Source organism: Monopterus albus, unplaced genomic scaffold (genome assembly GCF_001952655.1).
Source record: "Monopterus albus unplaced genomic scaffold, M_albus_1.0 scaffold177.1, whole genome shotgun sequence".
NCBI classification, from domain to species: Eukaryota; Metazoa; Chordata; class Actinopteri; order Synbranchiformes; family Synbranchidae; genus Monopterus; species Monopterus albus.
In genome coordinates this window covers 35474-43444 of record NW_018128057.1, presented here as the reverse complement: position 1 = coordinate 43444, position 7971 = coordinate 35474, and the positions used below count along the sequence as shown (strand labels likewise).

The following is a 7971-nucleotide window of genomic DNA, read 5'->3' as shown; positions in this document are numbered from 1 at the left end:
GGTGTACAAGACAGTAGTGAGACCAGCTATGCTGTATGGGTTAGAGACTGTAGCAGTGAGGAAAAGACAAGAGGCAGAGATGGAGGTAGCAGAGATGAGGATGTTGAGGTTCTCTTTATGAGTGACCACGATGAACAGGATCTGGAATGAGCACATCAGAGGGACAGCTCAGGTCGACTGTTTTGGGGACAAGGTCAGAGACGCCAGACTGAGATAGTCTGGACATGTGCAGAGGAGGGATAGTGGTTATGTTGGTAGAAGGATGCTGGAGATGGAGCTGCCAGGCAAGAGGTCAAGAGGAAGGCCAAAGAGGACATATATGGATGTGCTAAAAGAGGACATGTAGTTATTTAGGGTAAGAGTAGAGGATGGAGTTAGGTGGAAACAGATGATTCGCTGTGGCGACCCCTAACGGGAACAACCAAAAGAAGAAGAAGAAGAAGAAGAAGAAGAAGAAATGGAAACAAAATATCCAACAGATGTGTGATAAAATCACAGAAATCATGGTTTACAAAATTACAGTGCTACATCAAAGAACTGAGCCACCACATTGTTTTGCCCTTGCTTTGCTACAGATTTTCATCCATTTCAAACTAATCTTCTCCATGGCAATACAGCTTCTGGTGTGCAGAATCCATCTTCTGCATCCTTTTGTTGTGATCTCATCACATGCGGTATTTACAGCATCAAGAAATGCCATTTGGTTTAATGATATAAGATCGTATACTTTCCATCTCCATGCAGGAAAACATGGATTCAGTGGTGAGTATGATGATAGGAACTTTTTCACTATCCTTGGTTGATGTGGGGCACTTTCCACAAGTGAGGCTCAAGGATCATCTGACAACCATTTAGTCAGTTTAGCTGTATTCACAGTATAAAGGTAAAGGTAAACACACGTTCCACTGTGATGTTTCTTAAATCAGTTTCAGACTCTGGTTTTTCAATTATTCTTCAAATAATGACAAATTTGTTTGATAAATCAGTGTCCTGAAATGGTGTGATGACAATGAGTGTGCAGCAGAGGGAGACAGAGCTGTAATGCTCCAGCTTTCCATCATATTGGGGGATGCTGGGAAGAGGAGGAGGAGGAGGAGATAACACTAGTAGTGGCTGTAGAGATGCTAACAGCACTGACACCGACAGGAGCTGCCAGCTAACACACACAGACAGGCAGGCAGAGAGAGAGAGATAGGTGGGGGCAGGCTAATGATAACAGCAGCACACACAATGATCAGTAATATACAGAGTGTGCTGCAGTGAGGCTTGCTGCTGTTAGCATGTTGTGGAGAGGAGGCTGACTGACCACACAGAGCAATGCAGTGTCGGAGGCCTCCTATTGGATGGTGAGTGATTTATCTCTTCAAGTGTTAGGGCTGATGTGCGTGTACAAATGTGTACAGTGATGATGTTGCCATGGAAAAAATCATCTATTCATACTGTGCAGTGTGTCTGTGGATAGCCGTGGCAGCATCGGTTCACATGTTAGAGAATCACTTTTCTTGCATCAGTTTCCAGTAAATTAGGAGGACTGTTCAGACTACAGGAAAACTGCAGTGTACAAGTACTACAAATACCAACACTGCTGCTGCTACTGCTACCACTACTACTGTACTGTAACTATTACTACTGATTCTGATACTGCTGCTGCTACTACTGTACTGCAACTACTTCAGCTTGTTCTGAAACTGTTACTTCTACTGATGTTGTCGATAAAAGGACTGTTTGAACACAAATTGATAAATTTTTCTGAGCTCATGCATTATGTATGAATTCAAATGAAGTAAAATCTCTGACCAGCCGGCAGCCAGTCAGTTTTGGGGCCCACTCTTCATGTTTGGTACCCTAGCAACAGTCAACATGAGCTTATTTTAACCCCAACTACCATGTTTCTGTAACCTTTACCAGGAAGTTTTAACTTAAACAAATTTGAACCACAGATCACTGACCATGTTCTCCGTAGGTGTTTACAATACAGTGAGGAACAGAAGTATTTGAACACCCTGCGATTTTGCAAGTTCTCCCACTTAGAAATCATGGAGGGGTCTGAAATTCACATTGTAGGTGCATTCCCACTCTGAGAGACAGAATTAAAAAAAAAATTTCAGGAAATCACATTGTATGATTTTTAAAGAATTTATTTTTCTTGCACAGCTGAACACCCGACCTCTCCCATCCTGGCCACTCTTTGTTCAACTTGCTGCCCTCTGGGAGGCAGTATAGGAGCATAAAAAGCAGAACAAAAAGACTTGCAAACAGCTTATTTCCCTGGGCCATTATAACCTTTAACTCTTCAATCCTATAAACAGATTGGAGGTTCTTTTTGTTTATTTCATTGTGTGTTTGTTAGTGTTTTGTGCGCTTTGTGTTTAATCAATTTTATCAATTGTAATTTTTACAGTTGTAGCTGACTTAAAACTCATTGTACTGGTACAATGACAATGAAGGCTTCTGCATTCTGCATTTTAAGTGGATGATAAGTAGGATCATCACTAAACAAAGGGGTGGTCTACAACACCACCAAATGCAGTCCTGACACATTCACAACTTGACTCATGTGAACCCCTTCCAGTTCTCGGGTAAGAGGTGAAATATCTTCAAGAATCTCAAACAAGTCCAGTGCCAACTTTAGCATGTTTGGATAGTCTGAGTTGTAAAGGTGTGATTGTCTCTCTCTCTCAGGACGTGAAGTGGATGGAGGAGAAGCAGGTGTTGTATCAGCACAATCAGGAGCTGGTGGAGAAGGTGAAGAAGATCAAAACACACAATCAATGTGACTTGAGGTGCTTTCACACAGTGACATGGCTGCAGAGGTGGTGGTGATGGTGGGGGTCTGCATCTCTTGAACACACACTCCACTGTGCTGCTGCTGTTGAAATTCATGATTGTTCAAGCTTTATCAGCGTGATACTGCAGCTGATAATTTTAATTGGCCACCTCTACTGGCCACATTGATGGCCAATAGAGGTGGTGGTGGTGGAGTTGCCATTTGTCAGAGACCATATTCAAGTGCATGAAAAACAGTACATACACAATGTAACTGGCCTTGAGTTCATAGCTTTGAAGGTTGAAGCCCCAGTGAGTGCACTCATTGCAGTTGTATACAGACCTCCAGACTACAGCTTGCCATCATTCCTGTCAAACCTGGGAAGCCTAATGGACGGACTTTAGATCATGGATTGTCACCTCCTCATTGTCTGTGGCGATTTCCATGGAAATCTTCTGTCTAATGCTAGCAAGCCAACACTGGAGCTGTTCACCTCCAGGGGATATGCACAACTCATCACCGCTGCAACTACAGAGAAAAACACACTGCTGGACCTCATTTTCATCTCATGACCACACCAGTGTGTCCACAGTGGTGTAATGAAAACTTATTACAGTTACCACAATCCCGTATATTGTGTATTGTCCTTTAACAGATCATGAAGAAGTCAGGTGAGTTTTAAGACAAGACCATGTAAATGAATTGTGTCTAATATTTATATTTTCAGTGCAGAGATTGATAAAATGGTTTTGCTGAAATGTATGTAATATACCTAGTGCATAACATTTCCTTTTATAAAGTATACCATGATGGCATATAGAGTTATTGAGAAAGATAACAGTTAATGAAAATCACTAACAAGAGAGTTCAATTTAGAAGAGTAAATTATGTAGATGTGCTCAGATAAAATCAAATACACTGTAGCATGATGACTGTGTTGACTAATAAGACTTTTGTAAAGGATATGAGGGAGGGATGCCAGAGCATCCCCAATTAAAAAAAAATGTTAGAACTTCATTTAACTTGCATTCTGCCTAAGAGCTGCTGACCTGCAAAGCACTGCTGTACCCTGTTATTGTCTCTGTTCTGGCACATTATCAGTTATTATATTAATATTTTCTGTCTATGTTCCTCCAAACAGTTAAAAAAAAGACAGGTAAATGCACTAACATGTCATACTTTTACAGTTTGTAGAATTTTAGTCTGTAGATTGAAACTTGGTTTGGCAATTACAGTATACATTTTAAGCGAAATGGATAATATTATGGTTCATGATTTTTTCTGATAACTAAATGGTTATTGGTAAGTATATGTTTCAAGAAAATGCAAAATATTATGGGTCACAATTTTTCAGGTAACTATATTAATATGAGCTATACATTCAGCATGGTTTGGGCTGTGCATTTATCAGGGTGGGTCAGGGTTAGGGTTGATAAGTGCACAGCCCAAAAATGAGTCATGTTCATGATGTAACTACCAGCTGACACTCTACATTTCACACTAACTTCTCTGGCAGGGTGGCTGACATAGTCAGCGTGTTTAAGTTTTCTTTTAGGTTTAGTTGGTTTTTTTCCTTCTTCTGTTTCTGCTTGTTTTCTCCGGGACTGAAAACACACTTCTCTCCTGTTCTCTATGATTCAACCTTCACCTCACCTCCTGCAGTACTCTGAGGATTAACGCAATCAAGACATTATGCTGCAACAGATCAAACACTGCAGCACTATCTCAACTGTCAATCAAAAATGGTCAAATCTGGACCACGCAAAGAAATGTGGTGCTTCCTGCTAGTCCCACTCATGTTTCAAAACAAAAGATGAGATAACTCTTGTTAACTTTTACGTCACCTTTCTTCTGGCTCTGCGTTGGAAAACCTCTCACCAATCAACACTTCATGCTGCCACAACTGGGGACTCATCACTGCCTCACCATACAGACATACAGAGGCATGTGTTTCTTCAAAATAGAACATAAGGTACTGTTATTATAAAGTTTTTTATTTTTATTTTTGAGCTACAAGTTTCACTCATCAGTACTTTTTAATTTAAAAAATTTTACTTTTGTTTTAATTGTGTTCATTTATCTATCCAGTGGTACAGCTATAGTGGTATTTACATTCACTTTTTTCTTCAGGTCCTCTGTCATCCCTACACTCCATAGTGTAGCTTTCCAAAATCATAGACTCCAGTTTATAACACAGTTTTTTTGTTTTCTCTTGTCAGGATGACCTCCATCACACTATCTCCATATCACAATGTGCAGATCCATTGCTCTACAGCGTTTGGTTCATTAGAGTCCAATCCCTGTTGCTCTTCAAGCAAGCCATCAGCAACACTGCTGCAGGAAACACAGCTACAGAGTCATTCAGAGTGTCGCCTGCTCTGTGCATCATCAAACTCCTCCCTAAACAAGTTTTAAAGGTATCGGTTTTATTATTTTACTCCCTTTGTAAAGATCAAAATAAATAACAAAAACAATGTTGAAATTCTTGTTTGCATTTATAATTACAGTTATGCCAGAAATAAAGATTCTCACTGTTTTTCTTTTCAAGGCCTTTGCCCACTATGCCACTGCTGTGATGCTGTCCTCACACCAAACTTTGACCAGACAACTGAAAGCAGAGGTTCACAAGCCACTTCAGAAGCCAGAGGTGTTGAAAGCACTTTACGTGCTCACACAGACACTGTGCTCTCTCCGTTTGTGCTGATGATGGACAGATTCAGCATACAACAGCAGGGCAGAAAACACTACTGACCCATGCACAAAATGAATACTCTCTAGAAGAAAATGACAATTTAATTTAGTACTTTAAAATACTTCACTCTTGACTTTAATCTCTATCTAAACAAAGTGTTTTTTTGTTTGTTTTTGTTCTATAACAGTTCATTCCCTTTATTTTCACTTGATCCATTCTGCCTGCCTTTTTCTGTTTTCTAATCAACAGTTAAAGGAAATACAGGGAAAATGGATGAGTTAGTTTAGTTACTGCATGCAAAATGAACTACGTAACCCAGATGAAATGACCAGTTTTTAAAAATAGTTCTCATTACGGTGGAGTGTCAGCTGGTAGCTATGTGAAAGGCTTTTCACATTTGTGTGCTTTAGCCTTGGAGTAATTTAAACCCTTGGTATACACAACAGATACATATATACTGTAACAATAACTGAAATGTAAACCATTTCACATCATGAAATCTATGCTCAGAATCTTCAGTCTTCACAATGCCAACATCACTATGATTTGATTGGAAACAATTTTCCCCATGGTGGTCTTGACTGTCAGTCCATGGCTAATGAATCTGTGAACTAATGGCGTATTAGCCCAGGTCTAACTATAATGTGAAAAGCCTTTGATGGTAGGACTCAACAATATTTAAAATAATTCAAATTGTAATAACTCTGTTGATCAGATTTTTTTTAAGTTATGCGTACAAATTTCACATTTTAAAATTTCTGCTTTCACAAGGTTGTCTCTAAACTAGTATTTGGCATAAAATATATTACTGTCACAGCTGTGGCTGGTACCTCTGGTACCTTCGCCCCCTCCCGTGCCACAAATCAGACTCTGTGACGAGCCACAACGGACACACCTGCGATCAATCAGGCTACCTGCTCCTAAGTGGGATGCTGGCGTGTTCTCATTGCGAGTTTGTCACTTTACACTCACCTGGAACCTACAGTATCTCCTTGCCACATGCAGTTCTGTGTTTCTGCAGGACAGACACAGACATGAATCAATGGATCTCTTGACAACTCGCTGTTCTCTGTGCTATGCCTGGTCTGCCCTGTATCATCGTCTCCTCTCCTGGCTACAGACTATCCCGGTGGGTTACGGCGGATCACTCTGTTAGCCTCCTGTCCACCTGTACTGTCACACTACCTCCAGCCTGAGAACACCAGCTCCTCCTCCCTCCATCTGACTTCAGCCAGCCCCAGCACCTTCACTCTGGACATTGTGTCTCCCCCTGCTCTGTGGTACAGTCTCTTCCCTATTCAACATCCGGTTTCTGTCCTCCTCTATATACCAGCTATTCAATTGACTTTAGCTGTTATCTGTGACACCTGTTGAGTGGATATTGGGCTAAATCTTCTGTTAAGCAAGACATCCTGCTTTTTGGTCTCTGAGTTCGAGTGTTGCATTTGGGTCCTACTCTGGTGCTTCATATGGATCGTATCATAACAATTACATTGCGTCACTGCTCTATTTTGACACACCTGCTGAAAATTCACAAAAGTGATCAACATATTATTCATGCACTTTGCTTTTTGTATATACAGCCATTACCTAGTACCCAACTCCTATAACCAGTCACTGCTCTATTTTGACACACCTGCTAAATCTTAATGAAAACAAAATGGAGTGTGTGTTGCTTGGTGACCCAGGTACCATATCTGTCTTTGGCCAGGGTCTTGGTCCCGTGGCTCCACGGCTCCACATCTGAAGACTACTGTAAAAACTTAGGAATGACATTTCATAGTGAGTTGATATTGGATAAGCAGATCAACTCAGTTGTGAAATCGAGCTTCTTCCAAATGAGAAGTAAAGTCAAGTTATTCCTTTTTTCAATGATTATGAATTTGTGTCCATGCTTTTATTGTACTCAGGTGTCAGTCATCCCTCTCTCACTTTGAGATGGTTCAAAACACTGCTGCTTGTTTTCTGATAAATACAACCCAACCCATATAACCCAAGTTCTGGCCTCTCTTCGCTGACTTCCAGTCTGTTTTCAAATTGTTATAGACCTGGCAGCTTTAACCACATTGCTTAAGACATTCATTCATTCATTCATTTACTATGGCTTTTAATAGACTGTGTCAAACCGCACTATTTAATCAAGGACCTTTTTGTTTTGCAAGTGTGATAATGTATTTTCTATGTTCTTATATTTTTTGTTTATCATGCTGCACAGTTTTGTGTGTTTGATAAAATTAAAATTTAAGTTTTATTTAATTTTAGTTTTTATTTCTTTGAGTTAAAATGGGTCCAAACCTCCATTACAGCTTGGTTTTTAAATTTATTGTGTGAATGCAGATTTTCTATGCTGCTCCTATTTGTTTTATTTTTGCATGGTTTTAAGTGTTTCATAAAGAACCAATGACAGTTAAAGTCAACATTTTAATTTTATTATAAGTTTCTTTAGCTTAAATTAAAATGGTTCAACTTTACAGGTGGAGTTTGGTTTTGCAAGTACCATTTTGATACATTT

The 7971-nt window shown here is 39.9% G+C and overlaps 1 long non-coding RNA gene across 3 annotated transcripts; it reads left to right on the top strand.

The window, feature by feature from the left end:
- Positions 1-273: 273 nt before the first annotated feature.
- On the top strand, positions 274-7056 carry LOC109969679 (uncharacterized). 3 transcript variants are annotated; one of them, XR_002276289.1, is made up of 6 exons: positions 274-1346; positions 2402-2579; positions 2683-3438; positions 4430-4739; positions 4987-5184; positions 5316-7056. It is a non-coding gene; the product is annotated as an uncharacterized LOC109969679 (long non-coding RNA). The 3 variants fall into 3 exon arrangements; XR_002276288.1 differs by having other exon boundaries at positions 2683-4739; XR_002276290.1 differs by having other exon boundaries at positions 2402-2586; positions 2683-4739.
- The last annotated feature ends 915 nt before the right edge of the window (positions 7057-7971 follow it).